The sequence below is a fragment of the Lipotes vexillifer genome, unplaced genomic scaffold, assembly GCF_000442215.2.
Source record: "Lipotes vexillifer unplaced genomic scaffold, Lipotes_vexillifer_v1.1 scaffold255, whole genome shotgun sequence".
Classification (NCBI taxonomy): domain Eukaryota; kingdom Metazoa; phylum Chordata; class Mammalia; order Artiodactyla; family Lipotidae; genus Lipotes; species Lipotes vexillifer.
The window spans coordinates 674,816-694,867 of record NW_006794578.1 but is presented as its reverse complement, the minus strand read 5'-3'; positions in this window follow the sequence as shown (position 1 = coordinate 694,867).

Below are 20,052 nucleotides of genomic sequence, written 5' to 3'. Positions count from 1 at the left end.
AACTGTTTACCTGCTAGAATGGCTAAAAGACTGACATACCAAGTACTGGCAAGAATGTGGAGGAATTGGAACTATTATATATAACTGGTAGGAATGTAAAATGGTTCAAGCACTTACTTTGACAGTTTCTTTAAAAGTTAGACATGGGCTTCCCTGGTGGTGCAGTGGTTGGGAGTCCGCCTGCCGATGCAGGGGATGCGGGTTCGTGCCCCGGTCCGGGAGGATCCTGCATGCCGTGGATTGGCTGGGCCCGTGAGCCATGGCCGTTGAGCCTGCGCGTCTGGAGCCTGTGCTCCGCAACGGGAGAGGCCACAGCAGTGAGAGGCCCGCATACCGCAAAAAAAAAAAAAAAAGTTAGACATACATTTAGTATATTATCTTGCCATTCCATTCTTAGGTACCTGTTAACCCAAGAGAAATAAAAGAATATCCACACAAAGACTTAAACACAAATGTATTTGTCATGTATTTGTCATGTATTTGTAATTGTAGTTGTAATACTCATGTATTTATAATTTATAAAAACTAGAAACAACCCAAAAATCTATCACAGGTAAATGGATAAACAAACTGTTGTATATTGGTACTATGGAATACTAATCAATGATGAAAAGAATGAACTGTTTATACATACAATAACATAGATGTGTCTCAAGTTAATTATACTGAGTGACAGAAACGGTTCTAAAAAATGCAAGCAGACAGCAGATCAGTTGTTGCCTGAAGACAAGGGAATGGGAATACTAGAAGGGGAGACTACAAAGGGGCATGAGGGAACTTTTGCAGGTGATGGATATGTCCACTATCTTGATGGTAGCGGTGGTTTCATGAGTGTATTCATACATCTAAATTTATAAAATTGAACATTTTAAATGTGAAATGTGTTTAACATCTTACATCAGTGAAACTGTTTCAGTTTTGTAAGATGAGGAAGTTCTGGAGATTGGTTGCACAACAATGTGAATATATTTAATACTACTGAACTATACACTTAGAAATGGTTAAGATGGTAAATTTTATATTATGTGGTATTTTGTACCACAGTCTTTTAAAAATCTGCTTTTAAAAAAGTTCAAAGCATTCAGGACATCCATTTATTTATTGTTGGGGACAGACAGGACATTCTACCTGCCACACCCAAATGTGGGTCTGAGAAGACTACCTTCACTCGTAGAGGAATGACGGGAAGCGGAAAAAATTCACTCATAACTCTGGAACACCATTTGAGGCAGTTGCAGTGGATAGACTTGTTTTAGTCTTTAGTAAAAGCATTAACAAATCTATGAAGAATAATTTCTGTGAAAGAAAGCTCTCACAAAAAATGTTGATAGAATTACTCATTATAATATTTTATTTTTAAGAAAGGGCCTACAAAGCCTCATGCAATCCACTTCATTGTCACAAGTATTAATTCTGTTTTTCCCAAGAAAGAGAAAAAGTTATTAGTTTCACGGTGAAAGTCAAGAAGGGGATCTTTAGACTCAAAAAGGGGAATTGTACCCAAGATTGTACTAGACTGCACCAAGAACCAAGGTGTATCGTGAACTGGGTCTTAAATGCCAAAATTTGACAAGGGAGAGGATGTTTTAGGTATAGGAAACAGAATGGTCAAATCACAGTTTTGAAATAAGATTAATGAAAAATGTAGAGTTTTTTTTCAAATATCAATTTTATTGCTTTCCCCACTTTTCAGTTATCTGCTGAAATGCCACCTCATCAGACAGGACTCCCAATACCACATTAGGGTTAATGTTAACCCTAAACCTTCTTGCTCTATCACCTTACCCAAATTTATTTTTTTCTTCAGAGAATTGTTAGTACCTGATATTACATTATGTAGTAATGGAATACTTATTTGTTTACTCTCTTGCCTACAATAAAATAATATCCATGAATGCAGAGACATTGTCAACATGTCATTCACACTATGTCCTCAGAGCCTAAAATATTGCCTAGTGCACAGAAGGCACTGATTAAATATTTGAATGAATGGAGTTAAAATACCCGTTGGATTTGTGTATCTCCCTTGTTACTACTGTGCCATGAGGGGATTAGGAGTCAATCAATGAACTAGATTCTATCCTGCCATTTCTCACCCCAAACTCAAAGCGTTCGTGGGTCACAAACACATTCTAACATAATCATTTGGAGTCAAAGCCCATACTTTATTTTAGTTCTTTTTTTACGTGTTCTAAATCCCAGTCAGGTGTAAAATTCCCTTATAACTCACATTCTAGAAAGTCTCCTCATTATAGGCTCCCTGGATATCCTTGTAAATAACAAAGGAAATCAGCAAAAAAAGAGTTAAACCTGCATCTCTGGACTGGCAGATTTATTTTATTTTCTGTCATAAATGTAGCTCTTGGAAAAAAAATTCACTAAGATTTATGCAGGTCATTACCAAGAAACTTCACACTGTAAAACTCTTAGAATAAAATAAAAAGAGTCCTCATTAGTATAGCCGGATATCCCTGGGTGCTGACAAGGCTCTATAAACATAGAGACGGGCATCTGCTTAGTGGGTTTGATGAACCACTATAAAAACAGGTACCAGGCACCCTCTCTTTAGCTCTCCTGGGTCCCATCCCTGGAGATCATAACCTCCTCCACTTTAGAGATGCAGGGTCAATTGTCCCAGCATCAGGACTTCCAGATGGGTCTGAAGGTAAAAAATTACATGGGTTGCTATGACAACTGTCTGACAGTGATATCTTGATCCCAGATAATTTTAATAATGTCTACGGTCACTTCTATAAGCTGTAGGAGAGAGAAGTTCTGGAACAAGTTCTCCTAATGATAACCTAGTGTAAAGCAATTAGAACTAAAATATGCTTGAACCACTTCACAGCCACACCTCAAAATACCACTTACCTGTAATGAACCACAGCTCCCAAGGCTCAATCATCCCCTACTATTACAGGTGCCCCCAAATTAAAATGACTTAAGAGATGACAACAGAAAGGAGGAGTGATAAAAATCAAATTATGCTGCAAAATACATTTCCCCGTCTAGGTGTCAAGAGCTGGAAGGACTCTAATTAATGAGATGTGTAGATCCTGGTCCAACTGACATAAAGAAGGGGAGGTTCAGGAGGTTAAACAAAGGAGGCACTGTAGGAGGAGACAGAGCTAGAATAAACCTGCGTCTCCCAACCACCATTTCAGTGCTGCTTCTACAAATACCTATAACATTCTAGAGTTGTGGTGTCTCAACATTTTTTCTTTTGTGGAAGAACCCCTTTCTCAAATTCCAGCTCAAAGCCTGATGTTATCAACAGGTAAAAGAGAGGTGATCTTATGGTAGAATTGGGGAGGTATTCCCTAACACAAAATAGCAGGGCCCCAGCTTTGGTTTTCTTATCCATAGGTGAAGATTGGAAGGAACGACTAAGAAACAATGGAAAAGTTGTTGCAATCTGTCATTAGTGCTCATAGAACTGCTGCTCTACTACCCTCTTCTCTCTTTGGTAACCTGGCCTGTCCCTACTCCTGATGCATATAGCCCTTCTGTGTGCTAACCCTCTCTTATTTAAAGCTGAAAGCAGTCACTGATACATTGATTTGAAACTATTCATACTAATACTTATACAATCACAGTCCAATTTGCTTTATAAGGCTTTCTTTTCTCTTTAATTGTGAGATATAAGCTCCTCTCCCATTGAACATTTCACACCATTACGACCAGTTTGGGGTAATCATTTAGATGAAAGAGCTCTAGTGTGCTCCATGATTTCCAATGACAGTGGTCACCATGTAGGGAAAAGAATGGAATAGGCACTTGAAACCTAGTAAGGAGAAATTTTTAAAAAAATGATATCTTTTTAATAACATAAATAATGCTGACATATATTAATGTTCTAAAAGAAAAGAAGGCTACAACAAAGACTTCAAAGTTTCCAGTCAGGATACTTAGAGAAATAGCAAAAATATCATTTACAGCAATAGTTAAGTTAGAACAAGCTGGAAGGATGATTAATTGAGTATGAGATAATAGTAAATACCCCAATTGAAATGCCCAGAAAGATGGAAAATTTCAAATCTGTAAAACCTTCAAACTGGATTATTTGCCAAAAGATACATTAAACTTAATTATTGGTGCATCACATTCTTGCCCAGCTAATTAGTTTGTCAAATGCCTTAGATGGAAGAAAAGAAAATTCACATTAAAAGGTCCACTAAGAATTGTTTCTAATGCAACAATGAGAGGAAAGAAAGCCCAATATTTTGATTTGTTCATATAATTGACAGTAATGAATACTGGTTTTGCTCAGATGAGGTGAAGAAATTCAGGATTTTCAAAGCAGCAGCCAAGTATGATTTATTGGCTTCATCCATAATTCTCTACATGAGAGTCTCTTTCTGAAGAAATTTACACTTCTTCCTCCAAAGGCCTTTACAAAGGAGTGGAGTGCATTTCACTCTGGCAGATTTAATTTAATTTAAGTTTTTATTTTATTTTAAAATTTCTTTTTAATTTATTGACTTATTAGTTTTTTAACATCTTTATTGAAGTATAATTGCTCTACAATGGTGTGTTAGTTTCTGCTCTATAACAAAGTGAATCAGCCATACATATACATATGTCCCCATATCTCCTCCCTCTTGCGTCTCCCCCCCACCCTCCCCATCCCACCCCTCTAGGTGGTCACAAAGCACCGAGCTGATCTCCCTGTGCTGTGCCGCTGCTTCCCACTAGATACTGATTTTACATTTGGTAGTGTATATATGTCCATGCCACTCTCTCACTTCATCCCAGCTTACCCTTCCCCCTCCCCGTGTCCTCAAGTCCATTCTCTATAATTTTATTTTATAATTAACAGTAACTAGTTTGGGAGTTACACTGTGGTGTCTCTTGGTTTTGAATTTTCATTGAGTTTTTTAAATGAAAAAATTACAAACTCATGAGAGGGACTGCTGTAGTTTGTTGCCATGGATAATCGTCTCCAAATAAACTCAGGGTAGTGAAGTGGATATGAACAGCTGGAAATAAACTGATGGAAGTTGACTATTGAGTCTCTTAGCTCCTATTTATTTGTCACCAGCAGCATATTTTTTTGTCTTGTCATGCCTGGCATTTTATGCACTTGAACTTTAACAATGTCAGCTGGATTCCCCCTCAGAGCCTGTGTAAAACTGAACTCCAGGATAGAGCTCTCTGCAAACCTGGCCAGAGCCACAGTAGAGACCAATGGCCTAATCACAGTTCTCTAGGCCCTACAGAAAGGAAGGTCACACTTATTGGTACAGCTGTCTAACCACGTCCATGTTTACCTAACCTCAGTTGGAATTGCAGGCAGGCTCTGTTAAGCATCACCATCTCTCTCCCCTTATTTAACACATAAGGAAAATAAAGCCAGGGGAGAGGAAATGATTCAGCCTAGTGTTTAGTCATTCATTGAGTTAATTCCACAATTAGTTACTAGGTGCCAACCATAGACTAGCCACTATTCTGGACACTGGGAATACAATAGTGACAAGGCACAGTCTCTGCCCTGGTCAAGCTCACAACCCAGTAGGGGAAAGGGACAGGTCACCAGAAAATTAAAATGTGGCATGGTAAGCATATCTCAGAGTGGTAAGAGAGCTATAAGAGGGGCACTTAATGCAGTTTTGATTAGTGAAGAAATAGCTTCTTAAAGAAGGGACACCTTAGTTGTGACTTGAAAGATGAGTACTAAATGGTTGATTGGGAAAATAACTCACTGCCAAACTTACTGCCCATCTAACCAAACCCCTGCATATTTCAGTTTAAACCAGTAAATGCTTAGGGGGAACTTGTATGTTTCTAACGTTCTCATAGAAATTTCAAGAGGATCCCAGAAAGATATAATACCAAGATGCCTGCCCTCAAAAGATTGCAATTTTGTTGAAGAAAACGGAATCAAAACACTTGAATCAATTAGGGTACAGCACAAAAGAATATTTTATTAAAAATTAAGATATATAATATAAATAAAATTGTTGCATGAGAGATCCTCAGAGTAGCTCAATAGCCTTCAGTAAAAAGGTAGAACTAAGCTGAGGCTTGAAAGGTGGGTGAACAGTAAGGCTGAGAATTTGTGTCTTCTCCTTCTGATTTCATTAATCTCATCAAGTTCTTATTAGATTCTATGCCCAATATTAATTCTGAATACATTTTTTAGCCTGATTCTTCTTTTGGAAATTACTTCTTTTTCTCAAACCAATTCTCATGGGTTGTATTGTGTTACCCAAAGATATAGGTTGAAGTCATAACCCTTGGAGCTTGTGAATATGATCTTATATATAAATAGGGTCTATGCAGATGTAATCAGGTTAAAATGAGGTCCTACTAGATTAAATTCTAATCCAATATACTAATCCTACTATAAGAAGAAGAAAAGGGACACAGAGAAGGAAGATGATGTGGAGGCACACAGAGAGAATGTCACATGACAAGTGATAGCATATTTAAGATCGTTTAAAAATCAAAATGGAGTAACTGTGGTTCAGCTCCGAAATGGAGCCTGGTAGCCATCATGGATGTAATTTCAGACACATTTCTGCATCAGTGAGAACTTGAATTTTCCCTGAACTGTATCAAACTCAAGGACACTACTAGCCATTTTCAAAACAGCATCTACTAGAAGCTGCTAGCTGCAACTCTGTCATTTCAAAGTCCCACCACCCACTCTTCACAACTCCGTAATCATTTCAAACCCCCGCCCATCCTTGCCAAACAGGCACCTTTAAGCTCCAACACTAATTCTTGACAAACAATTTATATAACCTTGCTTTTCTTTTGCCTTTATAAGCTTCCCCCATTTTGTAGTCCAGCAGAACACAATTTAAGTGATTCTTGAACCTGTGTCTCCCGGGCTGCAGTCCTAACAAACTCCAAATAAACACCTCTTTATTTCAATTAGGTCTCTGTTTCTGAAGTTTTGGTTAACACAACAGAGGCAGAGATTAGAATTATGTGTCTACCAGCCAAGGAATGCCAAGGATTACTAGCAACTCAGAAGCCAAGAAAAAAGCATGGAACAGACTCAACCATAAAGCCTTCAGAAAGAACATGGCTCTGTGGTACCTTGATTTTAGATTTCTAGCTTTCAGAATTGTGAGAGAATTTCTGTTGTTTTAAGCCACCAGGTTTGGGATACTTGGTTATGGTAGCCCCAGCCCACTAATACACCAACTAAGCATGTGGTCCCTGAAAGGAATTTGGCATCTATGAATACCCTATATGAATAATATCTTTAAGATCGCTTGAAATATTAAATGATGTAAAAGACAAAGAATTCAGCAGCAGGATGCATTTGAAGATCACTTAGAGTGGTTATTGCGGATGGCAAGCTGCTCAACACAGAGATCAGGCCTTCCACAGCACCAGGCTCAGACATGACACAAGGAGCCAAAGAATATCAGCTGTCACAGCTGGTGCTGGGTTCTTTGGACCTCTGACTCTTGTCCCCCAGGAATATCATTTTAGAATGAAAGATCATAATAGTTAAGATGTTAATATTTTGCTCAGTGGGTACTAAAATTGAAATAGTATTTTGTGCACTTTTGATTAGCTGATCAGTTTTATATCACACAGTTATTTTATAGTGTATTTTGAAAAAGAAAATCAAAAGCTGGGGTGGACAGGTAATATATGATGTATAATATTTGTAAATACTATAAGTAAAATATGTTTTATTATTTTAAATATGTAAAGATTTTCTGATATTTATTAGAATGCCTATAAAACTTCAAATAACTAAGTGAGCAAAGTAAGACGAAAGAGACTATCAATACAGGCAATATCAATAAATATGCAGGGCAATGTTCACACTTGTTAGTTCATGAAATTAAAAGTAAACTTTAGAATGATTTTACAATATTCGAAAATTGTTTTCATATATACGTGTGTGTGTGTGTGTGTGTGTGTTTCAAATGTTAGGAAGCACACATTTATATTGATGGTGGCATTGTAAACATCCTGCCAGCTCTACCTTGAAAATATATATGGAATCTGACTACTCTCCCTAAACATCCCAGCTACCACCATGGTCCAGTGCACCTCCTAAGTGATCTCCCTGCCTTTACTATTACCCCATAAGAGTCAACACAGTTGCAAGGTTAATTCTGCTAACAAGTCAATGCATATCATTTCTCTGCTTAAAACTCTTCAATAGCTCCCTTTCTCATCTAGAGTGAAAGATCGTCAGAGCCCTTACAGAATTCCTCCAGACCATATAAGATCTGGACTGCATTACTTATCTGACCTCCTCTTCCACTGCTCCAGTCACATGATCTCCTTGCTCTTCCTAGGACCAGAATCATGCTGGACATGTTCCTGCCCCAAGCCAGATATTCCGAGACTTACTCCTCACTTCTTTAAGTCTGCTCAAGTGTCACCTTCTCAACAGGTCTCTCAGACCATCCTATTAAATGACATCTTCTACCCTCTACATTCTCCAGCCCCTTCCCTCTTTATTTCTCTCCAATGCACTTATCATCTTCAGGTATACCACATAATTTGCTCATTTAATTTATTTCTTATGTTCTTTCCCAGTGGATATAAGGTCCATGAGGGAAGGAATTTTCATCTCTTGACTCATATTTTACTGCCTAGAATGGTACATGGGACATAGTAGGCACTCAATAAGTATTTATTCAATGATGGGATAAGCTATTTACCTTAGCATTATTTAAAATAGCAAAATACTGGAAACAACTGGTATGTTTAACTAAGGAATGGCTAAATGAATATGGATGCTTTTCAATAGAATATTATATACCCATTAAATTATTAATTATATTAGCTACATCCTCTGTATGAAAGTTTACAATGAAATAACTTTAAAAGTAGAACTCACTCAGGGCAACTACATCAAATTACCTATGAATATGAAACAAAGAAAAAATTTTAAATGCTTTGTTAATATGATGGGGTTATGGTACATTTTTCGGTTTTTAAATGATAATGTTTAATGCCTTTGTTACCATAATTTCTTTTAAAGTGAAGTTGAGCTATATAGGAATACTAAAAACAGAACCAGAGTTATATTTTGAGCTAGTTGGATATATTGTCACTTGGTGGAATTAAAAAACAAACAAAAAAACTAACTTTTTTCTGATGACTGAAACTAATGGCTTCATTCTTTGAGAGCAGATAACTTCATTGATTTGTTCAAAATACATTGATGAAATAAAACTTCTCTGTCCTGTGATGCTTAGTCAAACTATTACAAAGTTTTAATTTCACTCTGAAAATTATGAACATAAAGTTTCCCCGTTGATGCAAAAGTAGAGAGGTATCATTATGTTGATAATACAGTCCTTGGGTTTAGATTGGCTTAGAGAAATTCAGGATTTTCAAATATCTTGAAGTAGAACCGTAAGTAATAAAACCTGAATATCAACAGGGGAGCCCAGGGCTTTAGAAGAAACACTGTTTATGAGAAAAAAGGTCCCACTGATGGAGAAAGGCTGATACATTTCCAGGAAAATTTATGTCTAACACTTAGGTGAAGTTATTTTCTGGCTTTACTGTAATCACTGCCATATCGTCAACCTTTTCTAAAAGCCCGTGACACCCAACAGTCTTGTATTAATGGTGCTCTGCAGAACCTGGTGCATTCTTAGAACTGTAGAGGGCCGAGAGCAGAAAACAGTTACAGGAGTTCGGAGGCAAATTGGAGCTGGTGCTGCGCAGACCACTGCACACCTGAGGAGGGTGACCCTTGGAAGGGGAAGAAGGAGGGGGACGCTGGACGCTGCTCCTTCGTGGGTGGAGACCATGCAAGTGGGGAACACTTAGGTCATACACAGTTCCTTTCCTATCCTCAAGGTTATATCTTATGTTTTATGAAAATTAATGGAACAACACACATGGCAGTTCATTTTTACACACACACAAAATAAGTAAAAATAAATAAGTAATAATATAAATAAATGAGTGAAAGAATTAATGAGAAGGAAGAAAAGGAAAGGGAAGAGAAAGGAGTGAAAAGAAAGAAATACCATCTTGAATATGAAAATCAGGAAAAGGGAAAGCAAAATAAATCACTATAAAATATTGAAATGAAATAGTTAGATAAAAAAGAATCAGAAAAAGGGAAGAAATTGAACTAAGATAGGAATCTGGGAAAGAAAGCAGAAGGGGACAAAAGAAAGAAAAAAAATAAAAGCATGTCTAAGCTTCCTCAAAATTCTGTAGGAGTCACACATGCAGAGGGAAGCATGACTTTGTCTTGGAGGAGATTGGAGAGATGCCAATGGAAAGATACATATAAAACATTGGTTTTAAGGTACCTAGTGATATTTGCTCTTTTATCACTTCGTGTATCTGCAATCAATCATGCTGAAAGAGTATTTCACTAATATTATGTTTATACTTACCTTGTGACAAAACACTGCATATTCCAAAAAGCACATTACATCCTGAGGCAGATATCAAAGAATTCATCAACCCTTTTATGAAGGACATTAGTATTATTGCATTGAAAGGCTAATTAATATTTAAAATGACTCATTTTAAAGATGTTACATCTCTGATGAAAGTTAAAAGTCCTAAAAGAAAAGTTCTAGGGATTGGTTGCACAACATTGTGAATGCACTTAACACTACTGAACTGTACACTTTAAAATGTCTAAGATGGTAAATTCTATGTTGTGTATCATATTTTACCACAACTTTTTAAAATCTAAAGACAAAAGGCTTGCCTTAGATCATACAGCAAGATCACAATGGCTGGGGAGCAGCATGGTTAGATTATAGGAAGGCTGACATAAATTTAAATTGCAAAATCTAAACACCTATCCTGAAGCAACCTTTTTTTCTTTTTCTTTTTTACAATTTGTAAAGACCTTAAAATTAGGCAATGTGGGAAATTATGAATGTAATAAGATAGTCGCCTAGGAGATCAAACTCTGTAAAATAAAACAGAGTCTGCATCTAGAAGCCATTAACTTCTAGCAGCTTGATAAATAAATGTCCACAAGATTCCAAATCTTAAAAATTCTTTATTTTTGCTGTTTATTTCTCAGTCCCAAATGCTAGAAATTATATGCATGCATATTTTATATTCCACTATCTGACCATCTCCAGATCCTTTTATTCCTTCTTTGCTAACCTATACATATTCCCTACTTCTCTTATCGAGGGCCCAGGAGAGTGCCTATAGCTCTTTCCTTTTTTTCTACCTTCACCATCAATAGCTGAGTTTCAGTTTAACTTCTCTGTTGCTTAAGAAAACGTCACTATTCAAACACTTACTTTGGCAAAATGCCTCAGAAGCTTGCCTGTGGAGAAAAAAATTACATGCTGAACTTCAGAGCAAATCAGTGTATTATATGTGGTGAAAAAAATATGAAAATTCTCTTTTACAGAGATCCTGTGGAAAAATTGAGGTCTCACTGCTACCCATATATTAGAGCATGAAACAGTTCAGTAGCAGTGAGGCAGAATTTCACATAATAAGGGTGGATGTTTGACAGATTTAGATAGAAAACAGCCAAATGTCAACCTTGCCCCTCTCCCTTTCAAGGATACTTGCCCTAAATAGGTCAGGGAATGCTAATAGGTGTGCCCGCCCAGACTGAGAGTGACACCTAACAGCTCCACTACCGCGAAGATTTTTAAGGGGCAGACACTTGCATTTCATTTTTATGTGATGGGAGGGAACATTTAAATTATAAGTACTTATGCTCACCCATTCAGACACCCCTCTCCCAGCATTTTAAGGAATATAGGCCCATGAACGTATCATTTATATTTAGTTGTATAAAGTGAATGCAAGTAAGAGAAGCAAAATCCAGCCTGGCCCACTTTACTACAAAGGTTGCCAATTTGAATGTCCAAGAAGTGGCCAAGTGGAAGCTGCTAACTGCCGTGAAGCATGGAGTAAAAAGTACTATAAGGGAAGAAAGCATAGGGTCACCAGATCCGCTTTGCCAGGGGAAGCCGAGATATCTGGATTTTAACATGAACTATTCTGACTTTCAAAGGTTGGCAACTAACTCAAATTTTTTAACACTCTGTAAAGGCCAAACTCCAAATACCCACGGGCTATATTCAGACTGCAGGTCATCCAGCGGTGACCTAAGCTTTACATACCAAAGACTGAGCCTGAGCCACCTGAGGGGGTACTGGGAGGGAAAGATAAGAAAGACAGAGCTTCAGGTAGCTTTTCTGTGGAGGAAATTTGGAAGGAGATTCTTAAGGGAAAATTTCAGAGATGCTTTCAATATGATGAGTGGTGTAACTGAATTTGTAAACCAAAACACTTTCAGCCCTTTTAAAATTGGATTTGTGTCTTTTTCTTTTGGATGTGTTAATACACTAATGCTGTCCTTAAAATAAGAGAGGGACAAGCCTGGCTATATGTGCTTACATTTATAAATGATAAATATTGTCCAGCCACATTTTTATAAAAAGATCATATTGGATTTCATGTTAGAGTTTATGATAAAAACACAGGTCTCAGGGATTTTAGTAAGGCCTTCAAAGCCATTCAAATACAGCATCACAGTGTAATGCATCGCCAGGTTATCACTATTTCCAACCAACAGATCCACTCAATACAGAGGATCAGTGCTAAAAGATGGACTGAATGATTCTAAGACACCTGCCTGTTTTCTGATCTCCAACAGACACACATGCACACACACATCTGCTTAGTTGTCTAGTAGATACTCCGTATTTGCAACGTATCATTGAAAAAGCATTTGTAAAACATTCTTCCACTGAGTCTTCCCTGATACAACCTCAGAAATTGCCATCATCCATTCAACCGATTAGAATAAATTTTAAAATCAGTCCTTAAATAGGGTGTCATCATGGAAGACCACATTTAACACTGTTAGCTATTTTACTCATTTAAATGCAGTTTTTAAATTTAGTTCTTGCAGTCTCCATAACACTATAAATATTACTTGTAAAATCTGCAATCCACATTATGTTAAATGAAAGAATGCAGTTTTATTTAAAGAAGACAGGCTTTGAAGTTAGCAAGACCAAAGTTAGATGGTGACTCTATCACACACTGTGTGGTATTAGCTACCTTATTTAACTTATCTGAGACTGAGATTTCAGCTTTCTAAAATGGGGATATTATTCCCTACCTGGTAGGATTTTTTTTAATGTTAAAATGAGATTTGTAAAGGATCTAACACTATGGAAACCACGAAATTTATTTTACCTTTTCTTCTTAAAAATGAAGCTATGGCTTAAATCCAACTACAGTGATTTTTAGAATTGTCCTTTGTTAGTTGTAAGGGGCCAAGTTTTCCCTTGAAGCAACTGCCAATTCAGGGAGAGGAAGCTAAAGAGTCTAAGAACCTGATCAGAACTAATGAGACCAAGGGGAAAAAAATAAAAGTGAAAGCTTGGACTCTAGGGCCTGCCAGAGTCAAGATCTCTTAAAAATGCAAGTTTCAGGTTGAAGCCATGAAGGACTACACACTAGGAGTAAGACTGAACCAGAGGTAGATCAGCCCTTGGTGTAACTAAAGCCCAGTATTGAATAACTCAAACTCTTAAAATAGATGAAGGAAATTTTAGTTTTCTATTGTCCCAGATTGCCAGAAAAAAAACATATATCCACTCTGAGGTAGATATTATCATTCTAGGTTGTAAATTATTTCTAAAAATTTTCACATACATTATCCAGCATTCAATCAAAAATAATAATGTCTGTGAAGAATCAAAACAATACGAAAGAAATACAAAAGCAGACAAGAGCAACAGATCTATAAAGGCTTGAGAGACAAAGTTAAGTTACACAGAAAAAGTTTGATCTTTTCTGATCTAGCTTTTAAGCAGGGCTGCTTCTTGGGCATGTGACCTGGTCAGTCACACAGGGCCCAGTGCTTAGAGAGGTTCTAAGCTTGGTTTATACTCTACTCTTTTTTTTTGTTTTGTTTTGTTTTTGTTTTATTTTGTTTGGGTTTTTTTTTTGCGGTATGCAGGCCTCTCACTGTTGTGGCCTCTCCCATTGCGGAGCACAGGCTCCGGACGCACAGGCTCAGCGGCCATGGCTCACGGGCCCAGCCGCTCCGCGGCATGTGGGATCTTCCCGGACCGGGGCACGTACCCATGTCCCCTGCATCGGCAGGCGGACTCTCAACCACTGCGCCACCAGGGAAGCCCTATACTCTACTCTTGACAGTTTTAAAGTCTTAATGATTGTGAACGAGGGGCCTGGCGTTTCCATTTTGCACTGGGTCCCACAAATTATGTACTTGGTCTTGCTTTTAAGATTTGTTAGGAGGAACCAAAGCAATGTACTCCATCCCAGTGCCCTGTCTGAAGGGGATCAGATTTTCCAGTCTGAAGGGGATCGGGCACTATTTCCATCTTGCGTGAGTACCAAGTGTTATTCCCTCTAAGATGGTTCTTTCCCTCTGCCTCAGGTAGTTTCCTTGATTGTATGTGCTGATTAGTTTTCTCCTGAGTACTCAAGGGGAACCTTCAAGATTCCCAGAGTTCTCTGCTGCTGTCTCCACTCTTACACTCCCCCTTACAAACTCAAGGAGTCTACTTGGAATCCCCCTCCTGCACCATGGACTGGAAACTCTCCAGACAGTAATCTGGGATAATCACAGGGCGACTTCATGCATTTCCATCTCATGGGGATCACTGTCCTTCATTGTCTGATGACCAACCTCTTGAAAACAGTTGTCCAGTTTTGTTGTTATTTCAGATGAAATGATTGATCCCATCCTGTTATTCTATCTTGGCTGGTAGCAGCAGTCGACAGCATTTTTTTGTAATAGCCCCAAAATCTAAACATCCCCAATGTTCATCAGCATAAAACACATAAATAGGGCTTCCCTGGTGGCGCAGTGGTTGAGAGTCCGCCTGCCGATGCAGGGGACGCGGGTTCGTACCCTGGTCCGGGAGGATCCCACATGCCGCGGAGCGGCTGGGCCCGTGAGCCATGGCCACTGAGCCTGCACGTCCGGAGCCTGTGCTCCGCAACGGGAGAGGCCACAACAGTGAGAGGTCCGCGTACCGCAAAAAAAAAAACAACACATAAATAGTGGTATGTTCATAAATTGAAATACTTTTACAGAAATAAAAATAAATGAAATATAACCATATTCAGTGCAAAGATGAGTCTCACAAACAACTGAACAAAAGAAATCAGATATAAACTAAGGTATGATGTGTGACTCCAAAAACAGGCAAAACTAAACTATTCTATTAGAAGTCAGGATAGTGGTTACCTTTGAAAGGAAAGGAGGGAGTGTCATGATCTATAGGAGATCCACAGGAGGCTTCTGTGCCTCCTTCCTGGGTGGTAGTTGTGCAAATCATTGTGTTAATTACTGAGCTGTACAATGTATGTTTGGTGCAGTCTTCTGTATTCATGATTAAGTATAACACAGATAATATAAAAATAATAACAGACAGTAAAAGGAAACACATATAATACACAACAATAGTACATATCATTTTCACAAAACTCAGAATTTCAATGAGCACATTTGGAAAACATTTTTGTCAAGAGGTGTGTAACATCTTTGCTGGGAATATGCTAAAATTACTGAGATGCAAGCTGTAAGATGGCTTATGAAGCAGTGTGGTTTTTTGACGTTGATATACATTGTTATGAAGTATGTTATGTGTCAAAAAATCTTTCTGCTAAAACAAGCCACATTTCACTAAATTGCTTCCTTGTTTATGGAGTTTTTAACTGTATTTATCAGTAATCATTTCCATTAAAATATTTAGTAAATGACTATTACCTTATTTCTAGATTACTGATAGGTGGCTTGACACTACCTTTGAAGTTCACAGGTACTGCTAAGAATGCAATTCTGTAGCCAATTCAGCTCAAATGTCTAGATTCATCCACATCTGCAGCTTATGTGGCAGGGCTAGAGGCTAATAGAAAACATCAGCTCTGGCTTTGCTTTGTTATCACATCATATGTGATAATGTCACGACCAGTAAGTTTTGTTTTCAGATATGTGCTTGTAATGACTTGACAGTGAACCTAAAAAGTGAAATAGATATGAAGAACAAGAGAAATTCTAAATTCTCACCCTTCAGGAGTTTTGATACTATCAGTTGCCCGTGTTATGTTTTAAAAAAAAAAAAATCATACAAAAATAAGTCTCTCGGGGCTTCCCTGGTGGCGCAGTGGTTGAGAGTTCGCCTGCCGATGCAGGGGACATGGGTTCATGCCCCGGTCTGGGAAGATCCCACATGCCCCGGAGCGGCTGGGCCCGTGAGCCATGGCCGCTGGGCCTGCGCATCCGCAGCCTGTGCTCCGCAACGGGAGAGGCCACAGCGGTGAGAGGCCCGCGAACCGCAAAAAAAAAAGTCTCTTCTTTCATCACTATTACACTCAAGATAAAGATCAGGCCAAATACTATGGTAGCAAATTAATGACAATACTAAGCCAAGTTATTTTGAACTTGATAAAATATTTTGATTTGTATTATTTGGGATCTTTTCAAAAAGATAATTGTAATCCACATTGTCTTCCCACTACAAATAGCAAAGCACTTTGAGGTGATAGAGAAGGGAGAGTATCTGAAGGTGGAAGCTCAGAGTTGAACTCTTCACCCTACCACTTATGAGCTGTGCTACCTTAATTAAATCACCAAATGTGTTTAATTTTTTTTTTTTTTTTTTTTTGCGGTATGTGGGCCTCTCACTGCTGTGGCCTCCCCCATTTGTGGAGCACAGGCTCCGGACCAGCAGGCTCAACGGCCATGGCTCACGGGCCCAGCCGCTCCACGGCATGTGGGATCTTCCCAGACCGGGGCACGAACCCGTATCCCCTGCATCGGCAGGCGGACTCCCAACGACTGCGCCACCAGGGAAGCCCAAATGTGTTTAATTTGATTATCATTTTTCCTATCTATGAAATGATGAAAATATTAATGTGTCTCACTGGGCAGTTATGGATATAAATGGAGGTGAGGAAAAGATATTCTATGTCCTAAAACTGTATGAATAGCACCTATACAACAAGCCCCTCATTTTACAGAGGTGTAAACTGAGACTCAGAGAAGTTAGGCAACCTGCTGACCAAGGTCACAACTGATAAAATCCCTTGCATTTGATGTTCCCTTTTATTCAGTAAACTGACTCCCTCCTTCACATTCCCATGTTGTGCTGTCCTCACCAGTGCTGTGAGGACCTCAGCCAACAAGCTCAGTCCCCTCAGATGTTCTGAGGGCTGTGAATGGAGGAGTCTTTCTGACGAGAAAGTGAGTGTCCCTGCAGCAGTTTTCATTAAATAATGGGGTTGTTTCAATGCCAGTGAACATTTCAATTTTTCATCACAGCCTGTAGTCATAATTGGCTTAACATAAGCAAAATCTTTTCAACTAGATTCTATCACACAATTTACTCATATTTGGTTGATGTGATTCTCAGCAATATCACGTAACAACATCTTTTTCTGTGCCAATCCTTTATTAAAATTAAAAAAAAATTTTTTTTACTTATACATGTATCTATTCTTTTTCAAATTCTATTCCCATTTATTACAGAATATTAAGCAGAGTTCCCTGTGCTATACAGTAGGTCCTTGCTGGTTATCTAGTTTATGTAATAGTTTGTAGCTACTAACTCCAAACTCCCAATCCTTCCCTCCCCTACCCTCCACCCCCAACTCTGTACCCGTAAGTTCGGGTAACAACATATTTTTTAAAAAATAGATGGTAGAACTTTGTCAGATTCTGAATCCCCATTGGGGTTCAGATCTACCAAAAGCTCCACTCCAGCTTTTCATCCTATGATTCTCCCTTTATTCACAATAAACCTCCCTTACATAGGCTTCTGCCAGCAAGCTTCCCCTCATTTCACATTTGGAAAATACTTTTAGGTAATGAAGCCCACTTATTTTATTTAATCAATCAGTGTCCATTAAAAATATACATGAATGTTCTTTACAAGTTTTAAAGTGCTGTATAAATTTAAGCAGCTATTGAAATGGGGAAAGAAATCTACAGATTAGGATTGTAAAAGATTTTGTTGAACATCTTAGTTCTATACCACAGGCAATGAGAGGTTACAAAAATTAAAATAACATAAAAGAGAGTCTCTAACTTCATAGAACTCATGATCTCATTATGGAGGCAATATGGATATCCATAAAATGTCAAATAACAATACTAGGCATTTTATGATTAAAGATAGAATTAATTAGAATAAGAACTTAAGGAATTATGGGCTGGAAGAAATGTTACTTGAACTGGGTTTTGAATAATAAGAAGTATTTCCACAGTGGGAAGGAGAGAAGAAACAGCAGGAGCAAAAGTGAGGAAGCAAAAACAAATCCCACATGCCTGCAGAGGCTGTGTCAGGAAGCTGCGGAGGAGATATAAAAAACCTTAAATTCTTCTCACTGAACAATCAGACAAGCTCTAGATAATGGAAAACCACTGAAAGCTGTACCATCCTCTGGTAGTCAGCGACCTAAGCTCCGTGTATACTCTGTCCCAGAATTTCACTCTCAGACACTGCCATAAGTAGAATAACTTCCTTCCTAGTTTGATTCTGATGCAAACTGAAAACGTACTGAAGATACTGATAGATACATATTCTTTTTAACACTAGATTAGATATTTGAGACAGGGGACCAATGACTGATCTCCCTGTTCCCACACTTATTAAGCATCACACATTCTCTCTGCAAGCACAGATGATGATAACGATGAAGCCTGGTCAGTGTTTACCCCCTCAAACACCTGAAGCGATACCCTACGAATGGTTTAGATCATGTCCCATACTAGGCGAAGGAGAGGCATTTCCTGGTATCTACCCAAATGAGTCAGCAATAATCCCAATTGTTCTGCATGGTAAATGATGGAGAAAGGGTAGTTCTTCCAGGAACTCTTGAGTGCTCTCAGAGTTTATTAGTGTAGTAATTTAGGAACAAGATTCTGATGACTGCAAACTGTATTTGCCTCAAAATATTAACCAATGCCCAGTATCTTGGGGCAACCAAGAAATTTCTTGGAATTATAATTTTTTTAATTTTCATTCAATCTAAAGGCTATGTTATGTGATTACAGAAAAGGGGGTAAAATTTTCTCTCTCTTTTAACACAATATACTGAATGGAAATTACTGCCTATGGCACAGTAATAGAAAGTATATCAGAACCAGAAAATACAGCTTAAATGCAGTTATCGACAGCCCTCAGAAGCATTTGAAATTTTCAAAACAAGTGAAAAACTTTATTATCATTAACATCACCATCATCTTTATCTTCAATGAGCTATTTGTAATTTAATAAGCAGCTTTCAGTAGTGGTGTTTTGATTTGAAGCATTTCTTAAAATACATTTTTTTAAAAATTCACCCAAGACAAAGATTATAAGACCATTCAGTTAATCACTTTAGCATGTATATTCATTGGGGGAAAAAAGAGAGGAAAAAAAGAAAAAGGAGAATATTTTTTTAAAAAGGAAGCGCTTACCCGACTGGTTAACTAATATATGGATCCAAATAAGCCCTAGATTTCCTAAGTCTCAACTTTAGGCCACTAGCTGCATTTTCCTTCTGTCCATCTGATATTCCCAAACTGTAGAGTAATTGATGCTGTTTGAGGAGCAAAATAAACATTTAATAAAATATTTTTGATAATTATTTAGAAAAACTTCAGCACTGCAAGATAAAGTTATATTCCAGGTACTGCCTATATCCTAAACAGCATAGTTTGAAACACTTTGATCCCTCAAAGACCACAACCTCTAAAGTCTGCCAAAACCAGAGCCATTCACACTTTCCTGAAAGCAATCACTGGCCCAATGCAAGAGCCTAAGAAGTGGGGATGACTCCATAATTGGTTGGGGGCCAAGACCCTGGTTTACATACTGCAGTTGGTTTTAACGGACTTTGAAAACCATCATTTTCTCTAGGACACCTCAGACAGAGCCATGAAATGAAATAATAGTGACAGCTGGAAGCAAATTTTTGAAATTTCAAGGCATAGGTGAGAGAAAATTAAAGACAAAAAATTCATGCGAAGGAAGCTTAGAAATTACTTCTTATGCAACATTTCCAAGTGAAAATGTAAGAAGTAACTTTATGTAGCATAATACTAATTGGAATTTGCAAACAAAAATAAAGCTTATCCCA